The sequence below is a fragment of the Anser cygnoides genome, unplaced genomic scaffold, assembly GCF_040182565.1.
Source record: "Anser cygnoides isolate HZ-2024a breed goose unplaced genomic scaffold, Taihu_goose_T2T_genome scaffold_46_1, whole genome shotgun sequence".
In the NCBI taxonomy this organism is placed as follows: domain Eukaryota; kingdom Metazoa; phylum Chordata; class Aves; order Anseriformes; family Anatidae; genus Anser; species Anser cygnoides.
The window spans coordinates 519,512-531,206 of record NW_027103070.1 but is presented as its reverse complement, the minus strand read 5'-3'; the positions used below and the strand labels follow the sequence as shown (position 1 = coordinate 531,206).

The window sequence follows — 11,695 nt, the reverse complement described above, 5'->3', positions numbered from 1 at the left end:
GATAGTGGGGAAGGGGGGTGTTGGATAAACGTCCTTGGTAAAACAAAGACTCTGTGAAATACTGTTTGCTGCTTTTGCTTTTGCTACCCTTGAACACAGAACGAACTGCACAGCTTCAGAAGATTCAACAAGTCCTGACAAGCCGAAACTTGGATGCTGACAAGCCGAACTTGGATGCTATAAAACGGCGACACTGAAAAGGGAAAGTTGCGTGCTGTGATGGAGCGGAGACTCCCCAGCCGCCCAGCGCTGTTTTGCTTGTACCTGCTTACTTAATTAATAAATTATCTTCGATAGACCAGAAAATTGCGTGGTCTCGCTTATAACACTGGCCACACTGTTTCTGACACAAGCCAGGATGCTGTTGGCCTTCTTGGCCACCTGAGCGCACGGCTGGCTCATATTCAGACGGCTATCGACTTGGTGTCCAACAGGACCTCCAGGGCCTTTTCTGCAGAGCTGCTTTCTAGCTGGGTAGCCCCCAGCATGTGCTGGTGCCTGGGGTTGTTCCTTCCCAGGTGAAGGACTCTGTACTTCTCCTTGTTGAACTGCATGAGATTTTTGTTAGCCCACCTCTCCAGCCTATCAAGGTACCTCTGGATGACAGCATGACCCTCTGGTGAGTCAGCCACTCCCCCCAGTTTCATGTCATCCGCGAATTTATTGAGGGTGCACTCTACCCCATCATCCAGATCATTAGTGAAGATGTTAAGCAGGACTGGACCCCTTGAGGTACTCTGCTCATTACTTGCCTCTAACTACACTTTGCACCACTGACATCTACCCTCTGGGTCCATCTGTTCAGCCAGTTTTCAATCCACCTCGCTGTCTGCTCATCCAGCCCATACATCAGCAGCTTGTCTATGAGGATCTTAGGGGGGACAGTGTCAAGTTTCTTACTGAAGTCTAGGAAGACAATATCCACTGCTCTCCCCTCATCCATCAGGCTGATGACTTCATTATAGCTTATCAGGTTGGTCAGGAATGGCTTCCCCTAGGTGAATCCATGCTGACTACTCCTGATGGTTTTCTTTGCCCTTCATGTTTCTGGAATTGGTTTCCAGGAATAGTTGCTCCATTACTGTTCCAGGGATCTTCCTGTGTAAACCGGTGTCCCATTTCCTTCTGGAGAGGGCCCATATTTTCCCTAGTCTTCCTTTTATCAGACGTACTTGTAGAAGCTCTTCTTGTTTACCTTGACATCCCTAGCCAGATTCAACTCCATTTGGGATTTAGCTTTCCTAACTTCATCCCTGGATGCTCTGACAATGCCTCTGTATCCCTCCCAGGTTACCCGTCCTTGCTTCCACCCTCTGTAGGCCTCCTTTTTGTGTCTGAGTTTGGCCAGGAGCTCCTTGTTCATCCATGCAGGCCTCCTATGGCATTTTTGCCTGACTTCCTCTTTGTTGGGATGCATCACTCTTGAGCTTGGAGGAGGTGATCCTTGAATGTTAGCCAGCTTTCTTGGGCCTCTCTTCCCTCCAGGGCCTTATCCCATAAGACTCTAACAAGCAGATCCTTGAAGCTGTTCAAAAAGCAGACTCTACCAAGCAGATCCAAAAGCTGTTCTCCTGAAGTCCAGGGTGATAAGCTTGCTGTGCACCCTCCTTGCTGCCCTGAGGGTCTTGAAATCTACCATCCCATGGTCACTGCAGCCAAGGCTGCCTTTGGCCTTCACATTCCCCACCAGCCCCTCCTCATTGGTGAGAATGATGTCCAGCAGAGTACCTCTCCTTGTTGGTTCCTCTATCACGTGGAGGAGAAAGTTATCATCAATGCATTCCAGGAACCTCCTGGATTGCCTGTGCCCTGCTGTGTTGTCCCTCCAACAGGTATCAGGGTGGTTAACACCCCCATGAGAACCAGGACTTGTGAACATGAGGCTGCTCATATCTGTCTGTAGAGGGCCTCATCTGCTTGGTCTTCCTGTTTGAGTGGCCTGTAGCAGAGTCCCACTATAATGCTGCCTAAAAAACCCCACCTGCTTCTGGAAAAAAAAAAAAAAGTTTGGAATATGATATGTGAGAATTACAGTTGTGTTTTTTCAGTGGAAAATTCCACTAACCTTGCATATTCAAAAGTGATTGTTCAGGCATAACAGTGGGGAGTACGTTAAGCAGATAAGGGGACAGTGGAAGGTCCCATCGTCCCAAAATAAGGAGGATAGATAAGAAAAACAGGATGAGCAGTGTGAAATCAGTAAAAAGAAAAAATCACAGGCCCTCTAGTCACAAGAGAAGAAGGAAAAAAAATGAAAAGGAGAAATTAATGGTTGGTCAAATAAAATGATATGGCAATAAAAATATATGGTATAGTAATAGGCGTTGAATAGTTTGTGAACCTGTAGTACTCAGCCAATGAGGAAACAGGGGAGGAATTAAGCGTTGGGTAATAGGGAATATAAGGTTATAATATACTTTTGGAAGGCACGCACGACACGGACTCCTGATGGCTCTTGAACAGCAGGACCTTTTTTGCCATTTTTCACCACTACATATACTTTCCCCGTAGCCCCACATGCTGTCCACGTGCCCGAATCTGTCTTACAATTAGTTAGAGACACTCAGACATGTGCCTTGAGCCAGCCAGCAATTGGCCACTGCCCAAAGCTCATCTTTAACATTTTAGCCAATTTACTTTATCTCGTCCTTGCTCAAGTTTTTGGTTCTACCGCTGTTTTCCTCATTATCTCTAACTCAGGGACGTGTGAAACAGCGCAAAGCCACCTGCGAATTCCTTTCCCACAAAACAGCACAAAGCTCCCTGCAAATTCTTCTCCCACAACTTTTGGCTTATATTCAGACAGCTATCGACCAATACCCCCAGGTCCCTTTCTGCCAGGCAGCTTTCTAGCTGCTCTTCCCCCAGCCTGTAGCATTGCATGGGGTTGTTGTGCCCCAAGTGCAGGATCCAGCACTTAGCCTCGTTAAACCTCATGGTCTCCGCCCATCAGTCCAGCCTATCCAGATCCCTCTGTAGAACCTTCCTACCCTCGAGCAGATCAGCACTTGCGCCTAACTTGGTGTCGTCTGCAAGCTTACTGAGGGTGCACTCTCCTGGTGCCTTTGTGTGCTGTGAATAGATGACTAGGGTTGTTAAGTCCGGTGTGGGCGGGGGGGGGGGGGGGGGGGGGGGGGGGGGGTCGTTGGTGGAGAAGAGCTTTTGTCAGGTTGTGCAGGGTTTATTCCTGTGTAAATAAGGGTGTTGGTGAGTGTAAGAAATGGTCCAGCAATTCGTGCCACTAAGGGGTTTTGAAGGGTTAACATTGAGGCCTGGGTTTAGGCGAGAAAAGAACAAAGGGATTTCTTCGGAGAAAAACTGCTGACTTTGCACGAATGTGCAGTAACTTCTGACAGCCGGCCAAGAGACCACTAGATAAGGAGGAAGAATATGAGCCTCCCTGTCTCCCTGTCCGAGCGGCCCCCGAGAAAGTAACAGAGACTGATAAGCAGGTGCACCTGGAAGGACGTCGGATTCGGGAAACCAATTATAATAACCTTGCCTCTTTTAGAAGTAGTAATAAATATGTATTAGCCTAGGAGTATAAAAAATTAGATGCCTTACGTAACGGGTGTGCGTCCTGGTGGAGCAGAGACTCCCGGCGCACCCAGCGCTGTTTGCTTGCCTCTATTCGTTTAATAAATTGTAAACTCTGATTGTAATCCTATTTGGGACTCAGTCATTTATATCAATTGGGGGCTCGTCCGGGATGGTCTTGATTCCTGAATTCTGACTTGATCTAGGAGGGGCGCCCCCACCATTTGGTGGCTCCTGTTCGAGTCAGGTCGGGGCGAATGCCATCTTGAACCTGAATAAGGGCAAGCAAAGATTTAGATTTTTTTATGAGCTCCCTTTTGCCGGCTGCAGCACTATATTTTGCCCGTAATTCTGCATGCGAAGATCCGAACGAAGACGACGGAGTCGTAAGTATTTAATGTGTATACCGTTCGGTTGGGTGGGATTCGGTTGCCTGTGTGTGTGAGAGTGTGATTGAGACGGAACGTAGTTCCGAAGCGATTGTGGAGGTCTTCTAACCGCGGTTCCAATCTCCCGCGAGGGACTTGGCCGGTGAAGGACCGAAGCGATTCCTATAGGATTCGTGGGTGGGTGATAGGTCCTAAACCCCCTGCAAGACACTCTCACTAAGGCAACCAAGGGCTGTAGGAATTGCCACAGTAAAATTCCTAGATGGGTCAGATTAAATCGAAGACCCGGGACCAGAGAAAAGGGAGCAAATTACCAGACATACCACCAGAAAGTCCATTAGGGATAATGATTAGAAATTGGAACGATAGGGGCCCCAGAAAAGGAAAAAGCAAAGTAAAAATGATTCAGTATTGTATGATAGAATGGCCAAAGGAGCCTTTAAGACCACATGTCTTTTGGCCTATTTTCGGATCTTTTGAAGACTGGGTTTGCCAGGCTTTAAATCTACATGTTAACTCAAAGGAACCTTTTAGCCAGGAGGAAAGTGATTATGCAGGATTATGGATCAGGATCTCACGTCCTTTTCCAGCCTCAATATTTACACTAAAAGCAGACGAGAAGTTTGACGAAGAAGAGAACAAAAAAATAAAAAAAAAAAAAAAAAAGGAAAAAGAAAAAGATGATGAATGGGAGTCATTGGATAACCTACCACCTCTATATCCTAACAATCCACCCCCGGTGGTGCATCTTGTAATCCTGTTTTGTTCTTAAATGTTTTGACTGTGTCAAGGAGGAAGGTGGGAGCATTATCTAAGTAACAGTTTAGAAGTTTGGGTATATTCGCGGTGGTGTTCGGTCAGTTTCCCAAGTATCGGGGGAGCGGGGCTGACTGATTATCAAAGTGGTAGAACGGAGAGTCACTTCTTTGGTGGTTCGGGCCTGAGCCCTGGGAATTTGGTAAGAAGGGGGAGAGCGAATTTATTTAGGCCTCAATACCTTTTTAAACCCCCATCTTGACGGATACACAGGAGTGATTCCTTGTTTTGTGTAGGCTTACTAACAAAGTGCATGAGAAAAATTAGCATTTGGCTTGAAATTCGGTCTTATTGAAATGTAAATTTTGTGGAAAAGGTGTTATTGTTTGTCTAGAAGACAGAAGGCTGAGTGCTTCAGGTGTTTTTCCAAAGTCCTGCGGATTTATGATTGGAATGGGGCTCATTAATAATCTGAAATAGTAAAGTTTGTATGTGGAAAGAAGAGTTTAATCCCAGAGAATTGGGACATTTGGGAAGAAGATTAGGAAAAGATAGTAAAAACCTGCAATAAAAAGGTTTGCGTGGAAATTGAAACAAGGGACAGTAACTAATATAAATAAATAAAAGGGAATGGGAAATCAAGGAAAAGGGGAAAATCCAAAAAAAAGACGTCCTAAAAAAAAAAAAAAAAAAGCCTCCTTGGGTGCATATTGGCACATTGGAAGGATATTGTTAGAAATGGGGGCACAGAAAGCAAGAGGACTTTCACTAAGTATTGCAATCAATGGTGGCCACTATATAAACTAAATGGCCACTTTATGGATCAATCGACTATAACAGTGTCTTGCAATTAATGTTTTTGAGGAGAGAAGGAAAATAGGATGAAATGTTGTATAGTGATATGTTGTTTCAGCATGTTGGAGGGAAAAGGTTTGGAATTAAGTTGGCCCCTGACTGAGCCTTTGGTGTTGGCATTAGAAAAGTACAGGCTGGAGAAAGATAAAGGAAGTGTTAAAAGGATTATTGGAGGTGTTAAAGGTTGTGTGGCATGTAGTATTTAACAGAGCTGTTTGAAGTTGAATGAGCAGGGAAAGAGGATGTAGGAATGTTAATAGTTCCGTCTCAACCCGAGGCTGAGATCTCTAAATAGCGGGTGTGAACCCTCTGGGGCAGGGGGACCGTGATGGGTCCGAGAGAGTTGTCGTGGAAACAGAAAAGCAGCTAACTCTTGAAACAACCTGAGTTCCTGTGTGAGCTCAGATTGCCAATGGGACCGCTCAGGGAACTTTCAACGATTGCATTCCCCTGACCGACCCCCTCACTGAGACCCTAATCACCCCGGAAATTATGTAAATACTAAAATCTGGTTAAATTGGCTATTGGGAATTGAGAATCTGTTCCAACAAGGTCCAAAAGAAACCCCTATGGAATTTATGGAATTTTTGAATTTCTGGACCAACTTTGAAATGCAATGAAAAAAAAAAAATGGACCTGGCTTAAAAAAAAAAAAAAAAAAAAAAAAAAAGAGAGAGAGAGGCAACTGGCTAACCTCTTTCCAGGGCAATCAGCCCCTGATATCAGAAAGAAATTGTCTTAGGCTGCAGGACAAACAACAGTCAGGAATGATGGGGACCTGGGGCATCTACCCTAGCAGGTCCACTAGTTGAAATAAAGCTAGGAAACGAAGACAGAGGCTTGAATTTTTTGTTGGTTATGGGAGCTTCTTTCTCTGTGTTAATTAGGCTGTAAATGTAATAGGAGCAACATATTCAGTGTTAAATAGTTTAAAAGGACGATTAGGAACTAAGACAACTACAATAATTGGAGCCACAGGGAAAGAGGAGGAATGGTCATTCTTACAACCCCTTGATTTGCGTTTTGGGGGTGAGGAACTAACCCATAAATTTTAGTATGTACCAGAATGCCCGATGCCACTCTTGGGACGGGATCTATTAGCCAAATTAGATGCAACAATAACCTTTGAGGATGGAGAATTAATAATGAAGGTACCTGAGTCCAAAGTAGGCCAAATCCTAATGATCAAAGATAAACCCTTTGTTAATATTCCAAGAGAAGTAGAAAATGCAGTTATAGCAACAGTACGGGAAACAGATGTACCAGGGAAGTCGAAACTGGCACAACTGGTAAAGGTGGAATTAAAGGAAGGAGCCAAACCTGTTTGAATCAAACAATATCCACTTAAGATAGAAGCTAGGCACGGGAATGGTGAAAATTATTGACAAATTTCTCAAATATCAGATTCTGGAAGAATGTAAATCGGAATACAATACTCCAATTTTTCCAGTAAAGAAGCCGAATGGCGAGTATAGATTTGTACAAGATCTTAGAGCAATAAATGAAATAACAAAGGATATTCACCCGGTAGTAGCTAATCCTTACACATTGTTAACATCTGTGAAAGGGAAATATAAATGGTTTACCGTGATAGATTTAAAGGATGCCTTCTTTTGCATACCTCTTGATAAAGATAGTAGAAAATTATTTGCCTTCAAATGGGAAAACGTATTGAAGTTTTTGGACCACATATGGTAACAACCGTTTTGGAACAAAGGGGGGGGGGGGGCACTGGTTATCACCCAGCTGGATGGTGAAATATCAGGCAATCCTAACTGAACAAGATGACATAACCTTGAAAACGACTAACCTGTTATATCCAGCAGTATTTCTAGGAACTGTTCCAGAAGAAGGACCGTTGGAACACAGTTGTGTGCAAATAATCGAACATACGCCAGCCACAAAGATTTGAAGGATGTACCCCTTGAAAGGTATTCAGTGGGAATACCACACTCCGTGGCACCCACAAAGCTCAGGGAAAGTAGAAAGGATGAATCAAACAATAAAACAACAATTGGCTAAGTTAATGATCGAGACACAGCTGCCCTGGACGAAATGCTTACCATTGGCACTTTTAAACATAAGAACTAAACCACACAGTGAGACTGGATTATCATCATATGAAATGTTATATGGTATGCCTTATTCTCAAGGGATGCCCCTAGGGAACAATGTAGTTGAGGATCATAGTATCCAGAAATACATAATTACCATTGGAAGGAGATTACAGGAGATAAGAGAAATTGGGATGATGACTCAGACACCACCTTTAGGATTTGCTATTCATAAAATACAACCAGGAGACAAGGTCTTAATAAAAACCTGGAGAGAAGAATCATTGAACCCCCGATGGGAGGGACTGTACCTTGTTTTACTTACTACTGAAACAGCTGTGAGAACAGCAGAAAGGGGTTGGACCCACGCATCCAGAATAAAAGGACCAATAACTACCGAAGCCTGGAGGGTTGAGTCCACTCCTGGGGAACTGAAACTGAGACTAAAGAGGAACTGATATCCCAGCAATGAGGTTCTGCATGAATTAAGGGCACTGGATAAAGAGGACAAGTCTGAAGGGAGGAAAGGGAGAAGGCAAGACCGGGGTAGGACCCTCCACTGCGGTGTGTATGGTCTACCGAGGGAGGCAACCCCTATGGGTATTGACTGCCGAGTGAGAGGGCCTCGACCGGACTTCTCCCGCGCTAAGATCAGGTTGTCCTGAGAAAAGTAACATGAGAATCTCTTAAACCCATAATGAAATTGTGATTAGTTTTTCCAGGAGCTGGATCACCCCGAAGGGCTGAATGGTAACACAAGCTCTGAAAGCGGGCCCAACCTCATGATTGAAGGCGTTTCCCACACTCTCAAGAAAAAGGACGACGAAAAAGGATAAGAAATGCTATACTTTCTGGTATTGTTTTTACAGGGGCAATTGGGCCATGGGCAAGAATGGAGGAATAACTTTTTCACTTTGGGGGAGGAAGTGGCTAGGGCCTTTAACCTTAGTAACTGCTGGATTTGTGGAGGACCGGGGGGAACTGAAAGTTGGCCCTGGGTAGCAGGCCCAGTTGAACCCAAGTGGTGGGTCAGTAATCTGAGCGAAGTTCATAATGGGACGCAATTTTGGAAAGAGGAAGGAGGCCCATGGCAGTTACACTCGTCAGCTCGGGGTGTATACTGCTTGAACAGAACAGGAACAGTGGCGGTGGGAAAAAGCATTTGCAATTGGACTCTGTCTCCTGGATATGATTGTACCGATCCTGGATGTAGTCCTATAAACTGTACAGCACGTAGTGGGAAATGGAACACCACACATGTTCAGCTGAGAAATGGGACTTGGCTGAAATGCTCATACAGAGAATTTTTTGGATCCGGATGTAAAACTGTGGCAAGAGCCCAAGCGGGGGGACAATTCGATAGTCGAATCTTAGACTGTCAACATGATAACACAACTAAGGAACAGCATGTGGTGCGGGTCTATCGCTGGAGATGGCAGAATGAGAATGGGAGGCGAGTGTTCTTTAAGCATTTCTGGTCAGCTTATAATATAACTGGCCACCAAGGAGAACTGAATTGTGACTGTAAGTGGAAACCCGATGCGGGAGCTTGGAAGTGCGCATATACGAGTACGAACGGGGCAGACATTGTAACAGGACCACTCGGTAACAAGGACACTCTGTATTATCACGCCCCAAGGGCTAAAAAGGGATGGAATGGTCCTTTTCCAAATGGGACATGGGCCCTAAAGGGACATTATTGGGTGTGTGGCAAACATGCTTACAAGAGGCTACCTGAAAATTGGTCGGGAATATGCTATGTGGGGTACATAAGACCCTTGTTCTTTTTATTGTCACAAACACAAGGAGATCATTTAGGAATAAGATTATATGATGACCTGAACAGAGTGAAACGATCTATAGATACTTCCTTAACCGGGGGTAGTGCCCAAGAATGGGGAAAGGATGAATGGCCTCCTGAAAGAATCATACAGCATTATGGGCCAGCTACCTGGAACCCGAATGAGTTGATATCAGGAGCCCGAGAACCTATTTATAATTTGAACCGAATAATTAGGTTGCAAGCTATCCTCGAAATTGTAACAAATCAAACAGCGACAGCCTTGGATCTTTTGGCTGACCAATCCACTCAAATGAGAAATGCTATATTCCAACATAGAATGGTCTTAGACTATTTACTAGCAGAAGAAGGGGGAGTATGTGGAAAACTGAACGATTCTAATTGTTGTCTACAGATTGATGATAATGGAAAAGTGGTCAAGCAGATAACAAAGGAAATTAGAAAGCTAGCCCACGTCCCAGTACAAACTTGGAAGGGTATGGATTGGGATTTCTTTTCATGGTTGCCTGGTGAACCATGGGTTAAAAGGATGCTGTTTTTATTTTTATGTGGTATAGTGACATTATTGTTTATACCTTGTATGATACCTTGCTTTACGTTGTTGATACGGCGAGTAATAAATAGCACCCAATTTGTGATGACTTCAGTGGAGAGAAAAGGTGACGTGTCGATAATGATGCTTAAGAAGTGGACACCCCGAGAACTGACTGATGAAATCCAATTGTTACTGACAAAGGTTGAAGGAGAGACACGAATTGATGATTAAAAAAAAAAAAAAAGGGAGGAATTGTAAGAAATGGTCCAGCAATTCGTGCCACTAAGGGGTTTTGAAGGGTTAACATTGAGGCCTGGGTTTAGGCGAGAAAAGAACAAAGGGATTTCTTCAGAGAAAAACTGCTGACTTTGCACGAATGTGCAGTAACTTCTGACAGCCGGCCAAGAGACCACTAGATAAGGAGGAAGAATATGAGCCTCCCTGTCTCCCTGTCCGAGCGGCCCCCGAGAAAGTAACAGAGACTGATAAGCAGGTGCACCTGGAAGGACGTCGGATTCGGGAAACCAATTATAATAACCTTGCCTCTTTTAGAAGTAGTAATAAATATGTATTAGCCTAGGAGTATAAAAAATTAGATGCCTTACGTAACGGGTGTGCGTCCTGGTGGAGCAGAGACTCCCGGCGCACCCAGCGCTGTTTGCTTGCCTCTATTCGTTTAATAAATTGTAAACTCTGATTGTAATCCTATTTGGGACTCAGTCATTTATAACAGTGAGTTTGGTAGGGAGATCTTTTATGTTGCAAGTGTTTGTCCTCCCTATATGCGAGGGCTATATGTTAAAAGGGCATTGAGAGAACGTCTGTCCCTGTTTATGGGGATGGATTTGTGACAATAATGAGTATCACTGTATGTGGAAAGGTGCAGGCTTGGGGAGAATTGTTCTGGGGTGCTTGTCTTTGCATGTGGAGAAGGCACAGGTTTGGAGGAGCAGTGCCAGGGGTGCCTATCCCCGTGTGTCAGTAAGGATAAATGAGGCAGTGGAAAAGCCTGCATGGCAAAAGGGCTATTTCTGGGTACGTTCACCCCTCACCCAATCACAACCCTCTTAACAAAAAGAGTATACAGGTATGCTACCCTGTGCATTCATGAGGGAGCGATACCAGGCAGGGAGTCCTTAAGGGGCCACCCTAGTGAGAAATGCACAGTGCAATAGAGGTATCCTCCACCCTGAGCTTAGGGTGGGGGATGAGAAAACGGGACCCCTCTTTTCACACGCATAATGGAGTGGGATATGAGGAATGGCTAGTGCGAAACTAACCCTGTATCTCGAGGGAGACAAAAGTAGACCTGCGCGTGTGTACACATAGTACGCATGCGCTGTACGCATGACACTCACTCGGCTTCATTCGAACCGCGCTCGGCTATTTCCGTTTCTTTTGTTTTAAACTCCGAGTTGGGGTCGGAGGAGGAAATACAAAGTGGTTTGGTTTTTTGTTTGTTTTGTTTTTTCTTCCCCCTCCCCCTCCTCTTTCTGCGGGGGAAGGGAAAAATAAAAGCAGAACTGGAAGGAAAACGGAGGGGGGAATCACACCCGGAGATAAAAGATTCCTGCTCCTCCCATTTTTCCCAGTAGCCGGATATAGCGTTGCTCCTCTCCTCTCCTCTCCTGCCACTGTCGCTGCCGTTTGCTGACAGGTTAGTCTGCCGCCCTACGGTGCTGGACGGGGACGACACCGGGTCGGGTGAGGGCATACGAGGGAAAGGCTCTGCGTGAACTTTCTATGATGCAGAAAATGTACGTTTTTG

At 44.9% G+C, this 11,695-nt stretch overlaps 1 long non-coding RNA gene across 1 annotated transcript; it reads left to right on the top strand.

Moving 5' to 3' along the window:
* The first annotated feature begins 3,170 nt into the window (after positions 1–3,170).
* Positions 3,171–10,630, top strand: LOC136789468 (uncharacterized). Its single transcript, XR_010828202.1, has 2 exons — positions 3,171–3,923; positions 8,305–10,630. It is a non-coding gene; the product is annotated as an uncharacterized lncRNA (long non-coding RNA).
* Positions 10,631–11,695: the final 1,065 nt, after the last annotated feature.